Source organism: Aythya ferina (assembly GCF_964211825.1).
Source record: "Aythya ferina genome assembly, chromosome: 6".
NCBI classification, from domain to species: Eukaryota; Metazoa; Chordata; class Aves; order Anseriformes; family Anatidae; genus Aythya; species Aythya ferina.
Window position 1 is genome coordinate 38,554,211 of NC_140303.1, and position 24,033 is coordinate 38,578,243.

Below are 24,033 nucleotides of genomic sequence, written 5' to 3' on the forward strand. Positions count from 1 at the left end.
TCATGATGTGCAGGTGGGAAAAACAAGAGCAAATTAGACATCTCCTAGGAAAAGCAACAACTTCATCAAAATATAAAAATAGGTTAAAAATATGGATTGCCAACAAAACAGTCAATGATGCCATGCTGCCTTTTGTTCTTAAAAAGTAAGAGAAAGGGTGGATGACTTCCCTGAAGAGGGAAGGCAGACAAAAGCAGCAGCAGATTGGTAGAGAGGTGCTGCTGTGCTACCCCTTATCTCCACATTGTTCATTGCTTTTCACACATGAATCCTTGTCATATTGATTGCTAAATATGCCTTCTTATTTTCTCTTCTTTTTATATTAATTCATTCTTTTTCAGCAATAAACTTTCACAGTCCCTTTGAAGCCAATAGATAAAACTCCTTATCACCAAAACTTGCACTGGTTTGAGTGGAAACCCTGTAGGACTGCTTACAAGTTTAAAGTTAATCATATATTTATGTCCTTTGTTGTACTGGGCCATGAATACTTGGCATCTTCAGTATGAAATCCCTTCATTTTAACACAATTTTCTAGGATTTTTAAAAAACTCCTTGATAAAAGTTTTACAGAGAAAGTGAGCCTGAAAAATGTTCTTGGAGATGACACTACTCTCTGCCAGGACACTTTCACAAATAGTGTGGGGACAGCAGGTTGTTTGCCAATGAAAAGCTACTTTCTCTTGACAAAATTGAAAATTGATGACAAAGTGATTGGGTATTTCTCAAAATGCTGTCAAAAGTAATGACATTGGGTGTGTTCCAATTAGTTTTGTAGGCTTTCAAGACACAGCTCTCTCTCCTTGCCTTATGTGTAAAAACTTTGTGTTGAGAGTCTATTCCCCTGAAGGACAGCTCTAAGTGCTACAGCTCCCAACATTTTCTTGGGAATAAGATTAAACTGACATATCTAGTCTTGACTAAATTAGCAAATTTCATTTTGCAAAATCTGATCTTTCTTCTCCAGTTTGACCCAGCATTATTTACACATGGTGAAGGCTTGTAGGTCAATCTGAAGTCAAGAGAACACGGTACAGGGTGCTGATAGGATAATGAAGTTCATTTTGATTGACTGGTAATTAACTATGCCTTTGTGAGATAGAGGCATCACGAGCCCTGGGATACACTGAGCATCCCACTGCCAGGAGAAGGGAGACGAAAGCTGCAGCAACTTCAACATCTGGCCTCTTTATGCTGATGGAGCTGGTAACCAAGATCTCCCTCTCTCCCGCACTATCTAAAGTACAAACAACATAAAGCCGGGATTGGATTGATATGGAATGCTACATAAAATGTTTGCTTATAATTATTTCTAGCACCCTTTTGAAGCTTAGGGATAAAACATTTCTAATTATTCATCAGGCCGTTGGAACTCCTAGGCCTCTGTAATAGGGATTTAGCAGAACAACAAATAACATACAGGGATCCAGATGAAAGGAGTGAATTTGAAGGGATTATTACCATAAAAAAGCAAATGACTATTTGATGGAGTTACAACAATGCAGAGAGTCAGACAGGGATAGTGAAATAATGCTAATTGATAAATACATAGCTGCTTAAGCTCTAATATGAGCTGTAGAATAGTTGTAAAATGAGCGATACCTGTAATTTTCTTTTTTTTTAAAAAAAAAAAAAAAAAAAAAAAAAAAGTTTGAAATGAATATATAAGCAACCACCTCAAAAAAACACCACCTCAAATGCACCTTTTATGCACCCCTCCATTTTCACCATTTGCTATTGTTCTACTGGTTATTACTGTTGCAACAAATAATTATTTAAAAGGCAGAACCAGAAAGTTCTGATACTTTATAGACTGTATAGAGATTTTCTCCCCAGTTTAAGATGCAATCCAGGATGTATTTGTAAGATCTTATGATCAGTGCAGATATGAACCCCATGAGCCACAGGAATCAAGTGGTAGCATAAGAATGAAGAAACAATTTTCTGTTCACTACAACCAAAGTACTATAAAAGTTCTATGTGATCTTAATCAAAATTTCACAAAGGAAAAAAGCAAACAAACAAAAAAAAATGAGCAAGAAAACAAACACTCCAGAAATGAAATAAACCTCAGCAGATTTCATGAACGGTTTGAGGTGCATGTCCAGTCCTATTCCCTCATTTCTCATTAAGACAGGCACTCTTTAGGCTTTAACTAAGGACCCCTAAAAGATAAAAGTGGAATGTAAAACACTAAATAGGATAAATCTCCCATACTCAGCCCTGTTATGAGCAGGATCACTACCAATACACTAACAATTCCCCATAAAAATAGTTTTTGAGAGAACAGAGTCTGTCATGCCTAAAGGACAGAAAGAAAGAAATCTGAATTTGTACATACATGCGGCTCAAAATTCATGGATAAGAGACTTACCAGCCACTCTGCAAGCTGTGTGCTTCATTATATCACAAACACAGTCTTAAAGGGCAAAGATATGCAAAGCAGATGTATTGTAACTATCTCTAAATCAGAATTTCAATGTAAGATGTTCTTCAACAGCTCAATACAGTCACTTAGAAGCTTTCTTCCCCTCCTTAATGAAGGTAAAACGTTAACATTATAAATTGCAGCTTATAGAAATCATATTCAGTCTTTAAAAGAGAGAGAGAGAGAGAGAGAGAGAGAAACTGTACACACTAGATTAGCAGGGGTGGATCGTCTTGTTGAGAGTTGTGCTGCCAAAGCCTATTAAAGTAATTCACGTTTTATACATAGACATTACCATTTTCTCTGAACTATAACGTCCTTGGAGTATTACTCCACAGAGACATCCAAAATCCACTTTAGATGGGGCTCAAAGGCACAGTTTGAGATTTACCTGTGTGACTTGTCTTGCAGGTGACAAGCATTAAGGAGGAAAATCTACACTTTGTCAGATAAGCAGGAATTCTCCGTTTCTTAATTCACTTGGAAAGAAAGGATAATTACCTGAACTAAATTTCTGTGCCCATCTGAAATGGACTCTAGGGACAATCCTGCAGATTAATGGTCTAAGAACATAAGATTCAGAAAGAGAACATAGAAAAGTATGAAATAGGATCTGTTTTAACAACCTGGATCAAAAACTGTATCCTGAACTGAGGGGAGGGAGAATCAGAGGCCGGGGTAAATCCAGAGCAGTATTAATGCATTTTGCTGCCTCAGCAGATCCTGATTTTGACTATAATTATAATAATTTTTAAAGGCTGACTTGGTTTTTCCCCCACATTCTGATGGATTTGGGAGATTTCCATGACCCAAATGCTTCAGGCAAGATCCTCAGGTGATGTAAATCAGTATTGTTCCTCTGAAATATGGACAGATTCATCCTTTTATACCAGTTATAGCTTTTCTGTTCTTTTGCAGTATGTTAATAATCTAAGGATGTTAATTTTTTTTTCTTTCTGTGTTTTATGCAATGCCTCCTCCTTGCCTCAAATTGTTTTGGTTTTGTTCTTTTTGTTGTTGTTGTTATTGCTCCATGTCTGCTAAGTAAATCTGTGGTGTGTTACTTTAAAAATGAAATAAAGCTTGTGTTCATAGTGACAGTCAATAACACTACAGCATTATAATCAATTGCTATTTGTAGCAGCAGGACTAGCAGTGGGGGCAGATCAGTGCAAATTACTGTCACTGTGTGCTGTCGTGTTGTGCAGCCAGCCTGCATCACGTAAGACAAATGATACCACATTCAATGGGAGCAGACAGTACTTAGTCATACCTGTACAATGGCAGAGCAGCACACGCCGGCTCCAAATACGACGGGAAAGTGGTTGTAAACCTACAGAATTGATAGGGAAGAGAAATAAATTAATCCAGCAATGAGTTGTGCTGCTAAGATCCGAGGCTAAATGCTCCTGCTTTTGCAATGGGCTGAAGAATGGAGGATTACAAGTATCTGGGGATCTACAAAAGGGTTAGATAGCTTTTTAGTGAACACCAGTGACGTCTCTGTTGTAGTTTAAACTGATGGTTTGTACAGACGCCTGCAAGCCATGGGGGTCTTCAGTTCAAAACACCTGTTATGATCAATAATAATGCCAAAATGAAATATAATAGCTTTTTTTATTTTTTTATTTTTTTATTTTTCCCCCTCCTATAGACACAGGAGTGTTTGTTACTGCTATAGATCACAGCAATGTAATTTTTTGTCTGTGTTTCATTTGAGAAAAGAGATCCAGGCTCTGATCTCAGTGGGGGAGAGAGCTGTTATCTGAGAACCATGCTCTACGGCTGCAGGTCAAACAGGTAATTTTAAAGATGGAGCTACTCAATCTTTTATCTTTCAACACCTTTGCCTCTATGAATTTATACACAACCCCTGCAACTACAGAGAAATGCAAATGGTGTTTACTGAGGCGAGAAAGAACTTGCTGTGGACCAAGACTGCATCCTGTGGAAAGAAAACCTTGGCTTGGAGGGCAATGTATGCTTATGAAATCATGTCCGATTACCTGGTTGAAGGATTTCTTATTGATTTGGGGAGGTGCTAGATAAACTGTACCACAACTCATACTCCTGCATGTAGCTGTCAAGCAGAGAGCATGGGTAGTGGTAAGGAAAAACTGTCTCCAGTCCCCTCACCTCCTAAAGCTCTCCAGCTCAGGAGAAACGCATCTCCTGGCGAACGAGTGATTCAGCAGCATCGCCAATTCAAACACTAAGCTCACTGCTGGGACTGCTGCAAAGGATGACAATTTATTGCCTATTTTAATGATACAGTTTGCGATATGCATACTTGCCAACTGGGAACTGGAGTGAGATCAATGAGTTATTTTACGTAGGTCCCTGAATTCTGGGCCAGAATGAAACTGTTGACCTAGAGGTGAAAGTCTCTAATTTTATTTCTAGTCCCTCTGAGTCATGTAGTCACCAGAAATAACACTGACAGCAATAAAACTGAGCAAACAAACAAAACTAAGCAAACATCAAATATTAAGGAAAAAAAAAGATTTTGCCAAAGAGGCTCAGCACACAGTTTGTGAGACTGCATAATCTTTGACAGTGAAATCTGGAACATAAATCCCCTCTCTCCTGGAGCCTAGTATTCTTCTCCGAACACAAATGTTTTATGATAAATATTTTTGTGCCTGTGGAGCTTTGTGCAAAGTTGGACATGATATTTTTGGCAATATCTGAATGTCAGTAGGAATCTGAGAAAGTGTCACATACTGTACTTGAGCTACTCGTTTGCTGAAAGTCGTGCCTTTGAATTTACATGTCACATACGTGATTGGCTGAGCAGAGCAGATCACATCTAGAGAAACAAGAAATTTTCTTGCATTCAGCCTTTTGCATGGGAAATCTGCCTTTAATATCTGCTTTGATCCGTGAGCTGAATTACAGAAGTCGTCTGAAGTTGCAGCATTCACCTTCCTATTGCCAATTCTCTGTGCCTTTCAAAAACAGGCAATGTTCTCGTGTATTTTTAGATTTCTCCTGTTTAGCAAGATCAGCATTGCTGCTTCTTAGTATTACTACTATTAATATAATGAGTAATAATTATCATCATAATGGATTTTTTGCTACCCCTTTAGAGGGTAGTTTCCAAAGGAAATTTCCGCTTCTATTCCTGGCTAGCAGGCATACTAGTTTGGGGAAAATAATCTTCCACTCAAGGTAGTTTAACTTAAAATAAGGACTTTTTGGCTCAGAGATTACTGAGGAAAATTGCTTCGTTTTGCAACTGTAATCCCTATATTTAAATAAATGGGATTTTCCTTCAGAGAGGTTTGAACTATGGAATTTTCCTTTGTTGGACCAGAATCAACTGAGTGTTTGCTGCTAATCAAACCAAATAAGTTAGCTGAACAGGAAAATGAGTTAATTTTGAAGGACCTTCATACTAAAATTACAGTTTTGAATATAAGGAGAGGATTTAATCTAATTTGTTTTGTTTCTAAATTTCAGGTTTTATGCAACATTATTCTTTTGAAGACAACTAGGGAATCAGTCCCTGGCTGTATAAATCAACTTTATGTGATCTGCATTTAGGATCTGATTCGATTACCATTGAAGACAACAGCATTTGGATTTAATCTTTACAGTAAGTGTTTTTTTTTTCAGTCTCAGACAACTAAGATTCAGCTCTATAGCACCCTGAAATCAGCCACTAATTTCAGAAAACTAGCACACATGCAATGAAATCACCACATTCTGTAGTGACAACATATTTTGCAGAAACAGGGCTGTGATGTTGTTAGTGGTTTGGTTTGACCTGATTTTACTTTACACAAATATAAAATGTCAATGGGAGACACCGACAGTGGATTTCTTAGCACTACATTGTGATATTAGTTGTTTTTTTTTTTTTTTTTTTCCTTCTTTTTTTTTTTTTTTTCCCTTTTTTTATCACAAAAATGCTTACCTTTAAATTAATGCACTACCTTTTTTCTTTACCTTTAGAGAAACTGTATCTTGTTATTGAAATGTTGCTGGTCACTACAGAGCACAAACACTAAACTTGTAATGTTTCTATACTGTATATACCTCCTGAAAAACATAAATTGGTAATAAAGATTTATGGTTTACTTTTTTGTTTTTCTGGTGTTTGGGGAGGTGTGGGATAGATGAGAGACTGGAGCTTCAAAGTTAGCAGAAATCCATATACGCTTTCCTTCAGTGACTGGTACCTTTTTACCTCTTGTGAGGAGCCTAACCAGCTGGATATATGATACAATTCCAAACATTATTAAAATATACAGTATGTATTGTAATTAGCTTAAAAGCGGCAAATGGTAGGAAAAAAAAAATCACCTGCAACACAAAAACTCTTGCTATTATAATGATACAGTGTGTAATTCAATATATCTGTTTAGATATTGACCCTCTGCATTATTAATGGCTTTAAAAAGGGTACTGCTGTCTTGTAACTCCTTAACAGGTGGAAGCCACTGGAAACCTAACATTTATTGGTTTCTATATGCTAGATTACTTTCAAACTAAGAGTCAATGCAAATATATTTGCAGCCTGAATTTAATAGGCAAAATAAATTCTGATTTTTATTTTTATTTTTAAATTTTTTTTTCTTAAAGCTTCTTAAGATATTATTGAGAATAAAAGAGGTTCATTTCCATTAATTGTGTCTAATTTTTTGCTGCTCAGAAAATCTATGTGGATATGAAACATTTGGAAAGCCACTGTCTGTCTTTCTGAATAAGCTTTCAGCTTTAGGAAAATCCTGGTCTGCTTGGCTGAGACCTCTGGTGAACTGAAGTACCCATTAGATATCTCATATTTTCTGACAGTCATCTGAATCCCCGATTTCAAAGTAGTAACCAAAGCAAAAATACTATTTTTTTTTGTATGCTTACCTTTCAGACAATACATTTTTTTTAGATGCTATGCTTAAATACCATCCCAAAAAAAGAGCACAATGCCTCACACACCAGAAATTCAATACAAGGAAATTTCAGTGTTGATTTTTTTTTTTTTAGTTTGTTTTATCTTCCTCCCAGAACTAAGTGGTGTTCTGTCAATTAAAGAAAAAATATTCAGACAACACCAGGTATATCCAGTTATAAATTACCTTTCATATATGTGTGTATATATTTCTAAATTCTGTTTTGATTAATTTATATATATATAAATACACATCCTCAAGTATTTTAAAAACATTTATCAGATGAGTTATATTTGAAGATCTCATTTTTTTTCTCCACATATATCATATATGTAATAGAGAGAACTAAAATGACCTTAACAATAAAATAGTTTTTCTACTGTGGAAAAATCAGATAAATATAAACCAATATTTTACCAAATACATTATGATCATTTCCCCTAAGGGCCAGATCCTGTGTGACTTTCAACACAGCAGAAAGAATTTATGTGTAAATCAGCCATCAAGCATAAAAAAGCAGTAGAAAAGAGAGGAAGAAATAATAATAAAAAAAAAAATAAATAAAAAAATAATGATTAGATTTCAAAATTCCAAGGAATACTATAAAAAAGACTGCAATATAGAGCTATGTGTATATCTTCCCTTATGGTTCTTTTACTGACATTATTAAAATGTACCACACTTGTATCAGGAGAAAGCATAAAGAATAACCATGCCCTCATTTGTAAGATCACCAAATATTAGCATTTCCTTTTATTCAAACTGTCAATATATTTACATATTTTATGCTATAGTCAATGTACACTAATGTTTAACTGATTTGGAAGTGCTGACCTATAATCAAGAAACAGATAAAAGGAAAGTTTAACTTCCTTTTAAATATTTGCTCTAACAGTAAAAGGCTGTTTGTAATTAATTTGGTTTCCTCAGGGAGCAAATGCATATGTTACATGAATTTTATTGTGGTATTCTCTTAGTCCATGAACAGTGAAAACACACTGTGTAAATTTCAAATTTTAGTCTACTTCCAAAAACACGACACTACCAAAATATCATTATTGTTTCATTACCTATCATTTACTTACTACAAGTGATGCTTGAAGATACATCAGTGAAACAAGACGAATTTGTAACTTGTCAGCCGTGGAGCTTTTCTCCATCATAGATTTCAACTTTTGATTGATCCAGGTCCCAGCATGAAGTACCATATGCAGTACAGAGGGGACCTTTGCTGGTGACACACACTTTTCACAGATCTGACTTGGTTTTATCCATTGGGATAAATGGAAATGGGAGTTAGGCATTCTGTCGTCTGATATAACCTAGGAAAGAACATCTTTTTTCCTTCTTGGTTTGGAGGAAGAGAAGGAAATGTGAGCTTGGATCTGCACAGGGCTTTCCTTCCCCTAGGTTTTCTCATGAGAAGCTGCTCCAGCCTCTCAGCCAAGGAATTCCTGATTTCATTGCAACCACAAATTCGTTTGCAAATGTTCTCAGCCTTCCCAATTGAGCTAGTATTGTCAACTGAGCTGTAAAATGCAGGAAACCTCTTGAACTTCAGCCATTTTTAGAGTACAGCTAGACTGAAGTTCTGACATTTTCATGCTTTTTTTTTTTTTTTTTTTTCTTGGTAATTTTGTGTTTCAATATGACAAAATGCATTCATCCATTCTATCAAAAAAAAAAAAAAAAAAAAAAAAAAAGAGATTATTCTCTGAACTGTAGTGAAATGCTGACAATGCCAGAATAAAGCCTGCTCCAATGGGCTTTCAGAATCAAAAGATAAGCACACAAACTTCTGTCTGTTTCTCCAAAATAAATCTGAACTCTCATCTTAGGTCTTCACAGAGACTTTATTTTCCAGAAGAGCTCAGAGAAAGCCAAACTGTAGCATCACAGCTCTATGTTGATTGAGACATGGGCTATGATTTGCAGGTTGCATGGAATTGCCACCAACACAACATTTGCACACATTTCTGAGAGGCGTAAATGAAAACACATAAAAGAATTTGACAGCATAAAAAGACATTAACTTTTGTTATAACTCATGGTTCGCATTTTTCTGTAGTTTTCAACAGAAAGATTAAGGGTGAGTTATTGCTGCTGAGAGAAGCACTATCGTACTGGTGACTCACTGAAGTCTCTGGCCTGGACTTCAACAGAGAAGTTCTGTCATCGGATTAGGAATGACTTTTTGTTTCACTTGAAACATGCTGACTGGACTGAAACTCTTTGAACAATGCATGTAAATATATCCACATATAGATGCTACATTATATACAAAATGAACAGTTCGTTTGTGAAACCAAGCTTTAGCAAGAATCCTGAAGTCACGGGTGAAGGCAGTGGGCTGGGAGTCAGGAGGCCTGGGTTGATCTCCCAGCTTTGCCAGATTTTGTGTCGTGGTGAGCTATCAAAGCTCCCCATAACAACCCCCTTCTAAAATTAGAAGAAAAATTGCCTCCAAATTTTACTTTATTTTTTAAAATACCATCGATGCCATCTATATTACACCATTTTACAAGTGGGTTGAAGCTATCGAGGCTTCCTTTCTGTCATTGCTTAGATGCATATAGAGATTAAAGTAACTGAATTTTCACATTTGGCTGCAATCTCACCAGTAAAGTACAGTCATCAGCATCAAAAGATGGGAAAGGAGAGCAGAACCACCTATAAAGCTGCAGTCCTAATTCTGTGAACCTACGTGAAGTTACCAGTTGAGGTTTTGACACTAAGGGCCAAATATGGTGGCTGTTATTGAAAACAATAGATGCTGAAAGCAGAACGTTCTGCCTCCTGCTGTTATAAATTCACACAGTCAGGATGTTTACCCTGCACTCGCCCCTGACAGGAGGTGGCGGTGGGGAGCAAAGCCTTTTCACCGCCCATGGGACTAGCAGGAGCAGGGGCAGGAGCCAGTTTCTGCCTCTCCTAATGTCCAGAGACAGGAACAGGAGGGGACAGCAGAAGCGTATTCTGTACCCTTATAAAAAGGAGTAATATCAACTGGCATTTAAATCACTCCCCCAGCCATAAGGGAGTGGTGAAATATTCATAGATCAAATTCTGCCAGTGGTACCCAGCACCAGTAAGGAGGTGCTCTGCAGAAGCATCCTTTGCAACAGCTCCGTGTTAGAGAGATACAGCTCCTAAGTGCATCTCCCGGTGCCCCCGGAGAATATCTGAATACCTCAGCACTTTGCAGTGCCTTCCAGCCTCGGCCGCTCGAGCTTTGCACCTCTCCTTGCTGTCTCCCTCTGTGCCCTGGGAGGCTGTTGCTGCAAAAGCCATAATTTAGCCTTTAATATTTTGATACTTAATGTGACGGATTTCCCTTTTAGTGCACATTGATTTGCTCTGATTGAGGCATGAAGCTGTGCAGGTTTCCTGCATTTCAGATGATTTTAGTATAAAACATGCAAATCCCACAGCGCATCCCCCTGTTTCTTTGGCATTATGTCTACAGAACAGTGTCATGAACGATGACACCTCTTCACAGAAAAACAGAGAAATATCTTTTGCAGGATGTGAGATTTCTAACGAAAGCTTCCCTGTGACACGATCTGTTGAACTGTCTCCAGAGTTCTGATTTAATTTGAACTATTCCTGCCACTCTATCATAAACAACACCATCCAAAATACTAGGCAATAATTAAATTTCACTGGGAAATAATAATTAATAAGGGCACAAGTGAGCTGCCTCTTCATTTAAAAAAAATATTTCTTTGCCATTTATATTTGGTTCATCTGAATAGTCCATGGGCTGTGAAGATTAACAAATTATATTGAAGTCTCCCACTTTAGAAGCATTATCAGTGAAAGGACTCTCCCCAGTTTTACAGCTGTGTATTTTATAATGCATAATGAAAATGTTATCTTCCTATCTAAAATATTCTCTTTGAACTAGATAGCTTTCAAATTTGCTAGTAAGAGGCTATTTTGAAGCATAACTCAAGCCAGTATCTCTCTCAAACCTATAGATTGAATGTTTTAAAAATATATATATTAAAAAAAAATAAAAATGAAGACAAAAAAGGGGTGAAGAGGAGGATTCACATTCAACATGAAGAAACAATAATGCACTTTCAAAATCTGTGTGGTCTGAATTTATACCTCACCCTCGCAGGGTAGGATAAATATATGATACTATTTTTCAAAATGTATTCTTGTAGCTGAAATAGATTTAAGTTGCCCTCTGTCCTTCTCCCTTGCAGGAGCTGTGTGTTTGCCCACATAATATGGGATATACACATGCATATTTATTCAAATTTCTTTTTCTTTTAGACATTCCTGCAGCTCTTTTGTTGGCCAACTGTAAACTGATCACTTACAATTGTACTTGAGTGTTTAGTGACCAGAAAATGTACAAATGCTGCTGCTGCCAGAGTAACTGAAAGTGCACAAGCAGATTGAGGGAAATACTACAGGCAAAAATTAGCCATCATTAGTTACCCCTGCTAATATTGCAGAAAATTGAAATGCTTGCCTCACTGAGAATTGAAGAGCATTTCTGAAGTTTATCCAGAACAAAATATCTGACTTTTAAATACAAATAAGATATAAAGAGTTGTGGTGCACTATTGTGCATTAGCAGTTTGTAGGAAAATCTGCTAAAGCCCCTTCATGGGAATCAATCCCAGATAAATGCAGTCCCATTAATTACAATTTTAACAGCTTCAGATGCCATTTTTTGGAGGGGGAGGGGGGAGCAAACTGGGTCTCTGCTTACAATGATAAACACAGGACTATAAATGTCAGACAAAGGCCAAAAACATCGTGGAGGACAGATTGCTGGAGACTCAGCCTAAATGGGAGGAAGGCTTTATTTTCAGGAATCTCTGCAGTAAGTGTGGAGTGCAATGATACTGACGTGTGGAATACTTTTACCCTCATAAAAGAGCTTAAGCTCCACAACTCTATCATTAGGCTCAGGTCTGTATTTTATATTTCTAACCTGTTATCTTGGATGAAACAAATGTCCATGCAAGAAGCAGCTAATTCTTTGCAAGTGTTGTTCAGTTTAATGAGATGCCCTTCTGAAGGTGTCTTAATCTCTTTTCTCACTTCTCAGCCTTTCAAGCTCCCCTTTGCACTCCTTCTCCAGCTCCATCTTTAGCTTTATTCCTGAAGCATTTTATCTTTGAGGTCTTCCAGGAAAAAGTAGCACAGTACCCTTTTAATGTGTATCTCCTTCCATTCCCTCCCAAACCATGCTAAGGTAACCTTCCACTGATATTTTGTGCATTCCTTTTCACAGATGACCTTACTGTCGCTATCTCTGTCAAGCGCGTTTCAGCAGCACCTGTTTCAAGTGCTACAGGCTTCCATGCACATGTGGCACCATATTGGAATGATGCAGTTCATTTGACATAATGCAAGTAGGTAGGGTACATGTTGCCCAACATATTTAAACAGTATTATATTTTGATCAAGTAAAGCTTTTGAAATATTGAGCACAATGTTGAGGTTCAGGCTTGATAATATATAAATTGCAAAAGTTCATTTTGGATCCTCATTACCAAAGCCAGCCAACCAAGGAGATAACATAGAAAAACATGCCATTCCCTTTTCTTTCTTTTTTTTTTTTTTTTTTTTTTTTTTTTTTTTGTGTGTGTGTGTGTTTTGTTTTGTTTTGATAATGCCATTATACACAAAGAAAGATTAATAATTAACCATACTGAAGACACCTCTTTTACGGTCATATGGAATATAAAATACACAGCAATTCTAATATTTCTGAATCTGTTATGCTTGTGAAAAATTAAAATGCATACTAAGTACCTCCCCAAATGACAAGCTTTCAAAACAGGTATAAAAATAGTTAAAATAATTTCCTGAACAAACAAAAACCTTGACCTGTATATCAAAGCTCATACATCTTACATGCTGTCTTGTCTCTTCTTATTTATATTAGGATTTCAGCACCTGACTGTACAACCAGTACATGTTTTGTGTATCTCTTACACTACAAGGATTTTTATAATACTAGCAGAGATATGTGATTATTGTTTCTATCAAATTCTTATTTTGAATTGCAGAAAAAAAAAAAAAAAGAAAAAAAGAAAAAAAAAAAAAAGAAAGAAATATTGAATTAGACAAGCTACTTTAATCTTGCCTCCAAAGGTAATTAGAGTGTGCAATTTGGTAACCTTTTGTAAATACACAATATCCACTGCCACTGAACCAAATGAACAGATGATGTTGCACAAATAGTGTGGAGTTATTTGTATATAATCCTAATTCATCAGGTAAATTGGATCCAAAGACAAACTAGGGAACCATAAAAAAAAATATATAAAAATAAAAATAAAAATAAAAATAAATAAATCTCATGCTAAAATAAAGAAGCAGAGTTTACAGGCAAATATAGTGCTGAGTTATTGTTTACCCCTATAAATTATATCTCCCTTACACTCTTAGACCATGACAATACAACTACTAAAAGGAAGGGAACAATGTGGAATTTTGTATTTAATATTGATACTTGGTAATCACTGAGTAACACACTTGACATTTTCAGAAAATACTGTCTGGCAAAAAAAAAAAATACAATTTTACAGTAATTTCAACCCAGGGTTTCCTTACAAAATGAACAACACAATGAGCAGAACTAATCCTGTATTGCTATTGCTTCAGATTCACCTCTGTGGCCACTCAGACTCTTCCTTACATCTTTATATTTAGTTTGTCTCTGACCTGAAATAACAAAGCTATGAACTGTTAACCAGAGGGGGAGACCTCAGGCTCCTTGCTTTTAATCTTCCAGCATGGCAGTTCTTATTTTGTCAATAATAAACACATTTGTTAGCTATTGTACCGTCTTGAGTATGCATCTATCCATTCCTAAAAGATATATTGGCACTGGGCTATTAAATATCAATAATTCTACACATGCCTAGTACCGCTGTTAGAGGGGAAAAAAAAAAAAAAAAAAGCACCTCACATATTGAGAGTTGAGAGTCAGATATGTATTCACCAGTTGATGTAGGAGAGAATGAAGAAGTACAAGGTGGGTGGCTCTCTCCCTGGCATGGTTATATTATTGTGGCATTAAACTTATGTCACCACGTTCTCACTACCCAGGAGTGGGACAGATGGGAATGCGTGGTGGCACAAAGAATAATGCTGGTTTGTGTCCTGGAGCAAGGTGCAGAGAAAGGGCTGAGCTCCTGGCAGGTGAGCAGAATGGAGAAAATCTCTGAAGGGACTGGGAGCGGTGCCACCACCCACTGCTTCCCCAGGACGTCTCCAGTGCCCAATTGGTTTCCTCTTTGACACCACACAGCCTCTAAGCCTCTGCTTGGCCCCTCATGCCTCCCACTGAGGACTTTCTCTGTAAGGTTAAATTTTTTTCATGCTTCATCTGTGTGTTTTTTAATCTCTAGCACGAGAGAAACTGGTATATTTTTCTTCATGACTTTTTGTAGCATTGGGTTCAGCTCCCACACTGCATTGCTCCAGAAGCAGATGAAATGAAGGGGCTCATTCTAAAATTCACTTTTTCAGACCATTCCTTTGGATGCAGTCTTTGCCTTGATGGCTTGGGAAACTAAGTCCATATAGCAAAAAAAAAAAAAAAAAAAAAAAAAAAGCCAAAGGCCCTCAAATCCACATTAACAGTCTTATTGAAGTCAACTGGCTGAAGCATGCCAAGTCATATTGCGTTATTGTCCCCAGACCCCACTAAGATGACCCTTTTTTGAAGATTTACTTTCCATTTTTCAAAACAAGCAACAATTAGACTAAATCAGCTTAACCGTGGATATTCATACAGTTTTGGTCTAAACTACAGACAAAACAGCTGAGCTGATAGGTGTTAAGGATGTATGGTAATATTAATACATGGCACTAGACTATACAGCTTCACAGGAAAGTTACTGTAATTGGGATTTTTATCCGCTGGAAGTCAGAAAAAATTATTGACAGTTTCTGGGTCCTAAATGCATCACCGTTTCAAGTAAAATAACAAGCTTTGCCTCGGGCTGCAGTTCATGCTATGTGATCACTTGATACTTTGTCTATGTGGCTTCACATGGGAGGAGAGAGAGGGAGAGACAGAGAGGAGCCTCCGTTGAGAGAGGAAGGAGTCAACAGATCACTTCACAAGCAATTATTATTTTTATTATATTATTTCAACATCATGATAATTAATGACTGAACTTCCAAACATGTTTGTGTGAATTCAGTGTACTGATAAGAATGGCTGCATAGTGGGTGATTTATATTTGTTTCTGATTTTTTGCCTGGGTGCTTAGCAGCAGATTGCCATTCTGTAACTGCATTACTGTGGGGTAACTGGAAATGTTTTACAGGCAAGTTCTGCCATTTAGCATGCAACCGTAATATGGTTCTATTATCCATTTTCAATCAATATTTAACCTTTTCAATAAACAACTTAAGTGTACTAAGCCAGAAGGAGGAAAGCTAATTGCCACATGATATATTTTGTTGCCAGGTATACTCAGCTGGCTAAAGTAAAGTTAATTAGGTTATAGGTAGCACAGGAGCATTTAGAAAAATATATCTTCTGCCTCATAAACCTTTTGTTCAGTCAATATCATCAACAAATACTTGTGGATGATGCCTGTAATATGATGACCACTACCTCAAACCTCAGACTGTGCACTTTGCCCTTGCAAATGGCATATGTTACCAAATGGTATTATGGTAGATGATGGAAATGGGTGTTTGGGCACCACCAATCTCCACTTCCAGCGTTGTGTTTAAGCTCAGGATTATAGTTGTTCACCTGGCTGCAGAAAAGCCTTCTTGGTGGAGGGTGACTCTATAATATGTAACAGAAATATTTTTTTGAACAAGATAGAAAACAAGAAATTAAGAGGCTTTATTGTTACACTGTAAAAAGCTCATTGTTTATAGTAACTTCACTGAAGCAGTATAAGCTTGAAAATACTGTTGTTCATAATTAAAAGATGCTATTGTCCCCTGTTCATATATGATTTCAGTTCCATTGAACCCTTTAGAGACCTTTTCATTTTGCTATTGCAATGCAGAAACCAAAAAATAACTTCTGTGTAGTCTCTTTCAAAAAGTCTGTGTTTCACTGGTAATCATAACAGTCTTAGATAGGTGTGAGTAGCTATTTTTAAAGGAGAAAAATAACATTAAAAATTCACAATGTCATCTTTAGTGAAAAGAAACTGAAGAAATACTTTAAAACAAAGCAAAGTCTGCTCAGAAATTATTTTCTGTGGGCTCTTTCCATAGAACTATTTTTATTAGTATTTCATCCATTTCAGATACATGTTTTATATTTGTTCATCTGATGTGGAACTCAGGCAAGCAGTCCTGTTCAGCAAAAAGCGAGTGATTACTGCCCATTTAACTGAAGGGAGTCTTTCCCTGGATCATACTTTAGATCTCTTGCTTATTTGCCATAGATAATACAGTATAATAGGGATTCCAGGGAAGTCAAATGGCAAGCCATGCAGTGATTTAAATGAGACCAAAACTCAGCCCTGAATGATCAACACTGATCTTTATTATCTGAGGGTAATAATGTACCACTCTAGTTTACCAAAAGTAGCTGCTCTGAATATGCTATAGTTTCAGGCAGACTGAACGAATGCATCTGTCTTTATGAATGGTGATTAAAAAAAATGCAAATCTTCTTACATCTTTTCTTCCTGACATTAGGTCATTGCTTTATGGCCTTCTTTTCATTTGCACATCCATAGTAATTTCTATTTTTGAACACTATTGAAAATATGAGATTCACTGGATCCAAATAGACATTCTTATAATAAGCAGATTGTACTGAGCTACAAAAGCTGCAGTATAATAAAACAAATTGTATGAATGTGAGAAGAATGTGTAAGAAGTTTCATCATAAAAAAATGACCAATAACATTAAGATGTTTTGTATGAGGAAAACACTCCAAGCACTGTTCTTTGTTACTGTATAAAAAGCCTTTTTGCAAAGGCTGTTCCTTGACACAGAGTCTTTATATGTGAAATAATTTATTGCCATACCTGTAACTGAAATAATGACTAAATCATTTTTAAAAAAGTCTCATAGCTCCAACAGAGTAAATCTTCTACAACTTGCTGCAGTGCTAATCGTAAGCATGTTATACAGTAAGTTTGCCTGAAGCTAAGTTAAGCAGGCAGATTAGGACTGTAATATAGTATCAGGGCTCATAAATCAAGTGTGCTTGCAGATTTTCTTTCACTTACTGCTCCTTCTTACAGTTCAGACAAGTCATAATTACACATCAGTAGGCATTGTGAACAGAGGAATGAGCTACAACATAACGCACAATAAACCCTGTCATATAAAAGCAAACTGGATAAAATAACAGAAGCAATACTCCATTTTACAACATCACACTAAAGAATTACACCATGCCATTGTGTAATATTCTGATCAATCAAGAGCCCATCCACAATTGACAGTCCCAGTAGGCTAAAATTTACTATTCAAACATATTTTCCATTTGTATTTATTATTATTGTGATTATTATTATTATTATTATAATATATCATGAAAGAGAACTGAAAAAAAGCCACAGGTTCAAAATAAAAAGTGCACAATGAAAAATACAATTAAAGATATTTTGCTAAAGCTTTATTATGGATGTAAGTTTTAGACAAATAATAATAAAGAAGATGTAAATGATTTTTTATTTATATTATGTTAACATTATGACACTGAGTACAGGTTCTCTATGCCTTCTGCTTTAAACCAAATCCATGCTGACTGATGTCACCTATTTATTTCAAGGCTTAGAATGAGATCAAAGGTGCTATGGCTTTAGCATATGACATTAGTAGAACACTTAAAATGAGATTTAAGAAATAAGAAAATATTGGTTATTTTCATTCTAATAAAGTCATTCCAAAAGAATCAGGAGATAGCAGATAAATAGCAAGCACTGCACAGAGGCATAAGGGTTCATGGGGTTCCCACATTCTACCCTAGAAAATCATCCTACATTTCCGCTTTTTGTATGAGGAGAGCAGCCAGGAGTGGAGCTGCTTCTAATGTCATTCAAGCAATGGTAATGCTCTTTTGTTGCCCAATGACTTGTAGTGCAGCCCTGTGGTTTGCCCTTTGCTGTACTCATCTTCAAATGAGTTTTCCACATGTGATTATAATCAGGCCCCCTTGTTCGTGCTTCAGTTCGAGTGTCAAAGATTTGTGCCCATGGAGGTACATGGAGAAGGAGAGGACAGTGTTGCTTCCAGAAGGGCAAAGTGTTGGATAACTGGCCTTTTTGACAAAGATTCGGCTTGGGTGGTCCAGATAAGAAAAAATAATCCCCGGTATTTAAATATGATTAAGCTTGAAAACATAATATCTCCAGAATTCAATCTTTTATTTCTCCAAATTTGATTGATTGTACATGTTGGTACTCAGAAAGATTTATTTCTATGTTAGTTTCTGGTTTTGATGAACTTTATGATCCTAAGTCATGTAAGTATTTTTAAAAGCATCCATCCATGCATGTGTTTCTAGCCTTCTCTGCACCATGCAGTAGGCATGGACAATATGACATCTGGAAAAAGGTACTGTGATCTTTCTCCACCATTGGGAAGACTATGTCCCAACAAATTCCTTAAAATACAGAAATCAATCAATCACACAACCCCTCTCCTTCAAACAAGAACAACAACAAACAAACAAACCAAAACCCAGTAAGCTGAGACTGCAAGATTGGTGTCAGGTTGAACTTCCCACCATAACTTGTCCTGTTCTTTGCTGGCATGAGATCCACTGCAGAAAGCTGAATATTTAAAAAATTTGTCTTACAGAAATCAACATCTTAAATTTTGAGTCAAGCATGGCTAAATGGGATCAGAAATTGTGTCACCATACAGGATTATTCATACTTGCCAGCACTTTCAGTGTAATATAAACTACTAGTGTTTTTCCTTCTTTTCCATACACTATCTTGGCTTTTCCTTGGATTCTGCTATTTTTCACAGATCCAGGTGTTGTTTTTCTAATGCTGGACTTGAGGTCCACCTCCCTTAACCTGTCATATTATGTTGGGTTCTGCTCTATGTCTTCTGCATCAGAGAATTCACCTAACTTAAGCGTTAGCTTATTTTACTGCTTTCTTGGTCACTGCCAATGTCATGGACATTGACTGATCATTTTTTTCATGACCTCACTGCTGGGATCCCATCAGCTCCTGAGCAAAGGTCACTGACTCCCCAAAAACTGGCAGCCCTATGTCAGTTACAAGCTCTTACACAATTTCACCTTTTTCATCTATCTACTTATATTCACTTATATCCACTTATATTTCATCTATCCACAATATATTCATTGTGGTTTTGTTTGTTTGTTTGTTTTTATGTCTGTTCCTTGTTTGCCCTCTTCACCTGGTAAACCCACCTTGTCTACAGTTAACGGGAACTACTTGAGACAGCCAGTGTATCAGAATCAGTGGCCAGTAGAGTGTTTAACTGTTTGACTCTGCCACTGAGTCTTTAATTATTGTTATCATTTTGTTTCCATCTTTATTTTTTCATCACCATTTGTTCAGAAGTCACAGTCAAGGGCTCTGACAAAGTCCCATCCATGAAACATGAGCTCTTCTGTGCAACCCAAGGACTGTTTTTTCTTGTTGACTCTGGTGAGGTACAGTTCCCTTGGCAATTGATAGCCTTCTTGGAGCTACACAAAGTATCAAAAAGACAGGAAAACATATTTCTTCCTTCTCTGGTTCACACTTGCATGGTCTTCACCCAGGTCCACTTCACAGGGCGATACCTGGTTTTCTTCAACAGAGAAAGTGCTAAAGTTTCCAAGTACATTTTAAGAGTTAAGTGAGGAAATGCAGTCTTATTCAATGTTTATTCAATGAATGTTTTATGCATATTCATTTTCCTTTCAAAGAATGCAAAAGAGTGTCTAGTCAATTTATAGACTTTTTTATTTTTTTTAAATATGTCTTTACCATCCCTCCAAGGGCTAGCCTTGCTCTGTAATTGAACAGTGCTTTTAACTTGTAACCACCTCATTGTCTTGCCTCTGGAAGTATAACAGACATTGTTTCAATAAAGGTTATTTTTCCACAAATGATCTCTACCAATGCTCTTTTCCCAAACATCTGTCTGAAGATTTTGGTCAGGACAGTGACCACGCTCATGGCAAGTCCACATTTTGCATTGGAAGCATTTGTTTTTATGGACTTTGACTGCTCTGTCAAAGTTTCCCAAGCATCTCCCTCCATCAGATATCAAATTTACTATAGATTGTGAATTAATAGTCTTATCTGATGAGAAGGTTGAAGAACATTGTGCTGTTCATAAGCCAAAGGAGACGTCATATATTCAGATGCAAAGAGCCTCAAGCTATCAGGCTGTTTTCCCTCTAATATCTCCCTAATTTGTAAGACATAGGTAAGACATTTTGTTCAATTAACATTATTAATCACTAATAATTATTTTTGCAATTATTTGGGAAACAAAAGTCAAGTTTAAAGCCAAGTCAAAATTTGCTGCATTTAAAGTCAAGTTTAAATGCAGCAAATCGTTCCCGCAGGCAGGTCAGGAGCAGATTTCCCACCATGTTGAAGTGGTATGTGCACTTCAGTCCATCCTGAAGCATTTGGACCTTGTCCTTGGAACCATGCCCTATATTCTCACACATGTATGATCATTCCATAAAAGAAACTGTTATAGGACCCTGAGATGATTATGAACTCTGTATAGAGGTAGAGTCCAGTTGCTAGGGAAAAAGTGGCGGTCTATCTGTAGTAATCCCTCTTTTGTGTTGACATTCACATTTTCTGAGGACATTTTCAGTCCATCGCTCTGCCATTAATTCCAGCACAGCTTGAGACAACACCAAGGGGCAGAAGGGTTGCCTGAGTTTAAGGACTCTGATATGCTTTGTTTCTGAATCAATATGAGGATCTGAAAGGTGGTGGGCTGGAAACAAAGAAAAACAAAACAAACAAACAAATAAACAAAAACCATAGGCATTGAAGACCTGCATAAAATTCTGCAAAAACAAATGTAGAAATAACATTACCGTACGTCTAGCCATTAACACAGATGACAATTTGAGTCAGCATTTCATTCCTAGAGTAAGTTAGTGAGTTCTCATTGTTCACTGAATTGGTATTTCTTAATGAAAAGAGAAGCATTCGTAGAGTCCATAAAAATGTAAAACGTCTAAAAAGCAGAAACCAAGTACTTTAGTGTTTAATGTTCCTGTTAGATAGTAAGACAAAAGAGCAACTTTTCCATCCACAGTATGGCAAAGCATTTGCTATAAATTGTATGTGAGGTGTTAACTTGATCAAACATTATCATCTTTATAAACTTTATTATAATTTTTAAAGGCAGATGTTACAGTAAGATGAAGTACAATGTGTTTTATCCATGGGTAGTGGGTCACATAAACAGCTATTTGCATGCATTTGCCAACTGATAGGATTTGGTAGAGATTTGTGATAAAGGCAAATATATTAGCATGCCCATGAATCAATATTGTTTAAATAGTGTACCAGAAGGTTCACTGTCAATCACTAGTTTCTGAAAGTTGTTCATCCCAACTGTTAGGTGAATACTGAATATATTCACAGAAGTTTGGGATCTGTTCATGAATAATTCATTAAAAAAAAAAAAAAAAAGCAACTGATCAATTTGCAATTAATAATGATTCAGCTTCTCCCACACAAAACAACACTAATATGGGGCTTACCCCTCTGCTGAATAAACTCCTTAAAGACAACAGAAGCAGACTCTGGTCCTATCTCTGCAGTGAATATTTAAATTCTCTTCTTTTCTAAGCAATGGTCTTAGATTTTTTCGTTTTTTCCTCTGATTATCTGCGGCACAAGGAATTTCAACCCTGACAACTTTCTCATTAACATTTCTTCTTGAAATAAAAGGAAACTAAACCAGTTAATTTTATTATTTTCTTTTGCTCAGGTGCTAACTTCACAATTTCATGCTCAGTTTTTCTAAAGTAAATTTCATAAAGCCACTTTAAATCAGTAATACCACGTATTAATCCTATTGTGAAAGAGAAAACAGTGAGTTGCAAGAATTTGTCTATTCTGCTTGTTTAATCACCTTTGAAGATAAAGGACTAGAGGAATAAAACCAAACTAAGTGGCAAATTTTTTGACATAGCAAATTTTTTGAGAAAAAAATTAGAGAACAATCTACTAAACTGGAGAATGGATTTTAGCCAGGGTAACAGGAGAGAAAAGAGATGCCAACCTTGTTAGCAACATTATCACTTTCTGTCACATTTCTGGATTCCCAAACAAAAATACACACCCCTTTTCCTCATCCAAAAGATGAATTCAGAAATTGGCTGGGTTGAGCTGAATACCTAGATGTCCCCAAGATCAATAGAATGGATCATAGTATCATAGAACATCCTAAGTTAGAAGGCACCCACAAGGATCATTGAGTCCAATGCCTGGTTCCACACAAGACCACACAAAATCAGACCACATGTCTGAAAGTATTGTCCAAATGCTTCTTGCACTCTGGCAGGTTGGGTGCCATACCACTACCCTGTGGAGCTTGAAATATTTCCCTGAAATATTGTCACCTGGGTAGAAGTAATACACTGCTTTGTACTGAGATATGTTCTGGACTGATTCCATTCATCATACAGAACATAATTTGGCATTTTCAGTGTTTTTCACCAGGTCTCTGCAAATGAGGGTTTCCAAATCGCTAAACAGAGCTGAATTTTACTATATAAAGAAGATATATCAATTACCTTTTTGTATTGCAATATCCCGATTATCCCATCCATTATCACAGCAGCTGGCCACGTACTGCCATAACAGGTCGTTCTTCAGGGTGATGTTTACTCAAACTACAGTAGAAATCATTAAGAAACTGAAACTAAACCTTTACAAGTGAGGAACAATGCAAAGTTTCAGTAATGAAGTACACTAGCACAGAATCTCTTAATTCATCTGGAGCCAGAAGTCTGTATCATGTTTTTCTGCATGCCTATTTTTCATCAAACAACATACAATCTTTACTTGACTATACAGTATATCTTCTCTGCCTAGTGGGAACCCTAATTTGCTTTAAATTGCCAAAGTGCTCATTATGGAATGCTTAGTAGCTAGAGTTTGTACATAATATTTGGAAATCAGCCTTAATTTTTCTGCCTGAGATGAACACTTGGATTTCAGAGTAAACATAATCAGAGATTTACACAAACTCAGTGAACCCTGTTTATTATATTTGCCTGGAATAGCTACAAAAGAGGTCAGAGGTCCAATGTCTTCCTGCAGAGACAGATCATGTTCTAGCTGGTACTGAGGAGGAAAAAAACAGTAGGTGATGCTTTAATGAATGGCTTATCATGTGGAACACACCATGTGATAATAGCAGTGCTGGTAAGGAAAGAAGGAAGTAAAAAAAAAAAAAAAAAAAAAAAACAAAAACACAACATAAAGGCTTTTGCTAGGTTTACATTGCTTAAAAGCTTACATTTCAACAGTAGCAGATGAAGAGGGTTTATTAAGAATATGTAGTAAAATCTGCAGCAAGTTGAAAGGAGCTTTGAACTTTTTGTTTAAATGTTATTTTGGAATTGCCTGTGTGATGGCATTGCCCTAACTAAATAGAAACACATACCAGAATATTTTGATTTTGTGTGTCATTTTCAGTTATCATTTTTATTAAAGTGACCTTAATCTAAGAACTCTTTTCACAAATAAATAAATAAATAGGTTAACGGACAGATTATT

At 36.4% G+C, this 24,033-nt stretch overlaps 1 long non-coding RNA gene across 1 annotated transcript; it reads right to left on the bottom strand.

Annotated features, from left to right (window-relative positions):
• Positions 1 to 18,675: 18,675 nt before the first annotated feature.
• Positions 18,676 to 23,141, bottom strand: LOC311438656. The gene is made up of 2 exons (XR_014694249.1): positions 23,046 to 23,141; positions 18,676 to 21,229 (listed from the first exon to the last, which is right to left on the bottom strand). It is a non-coding gene; the product is annotated as an uncharacterized lncRNA (long non-coding RNA).
• Between the last annotated feature and the right edge of the window lie 892 nt (positions 23,142 to 24,033).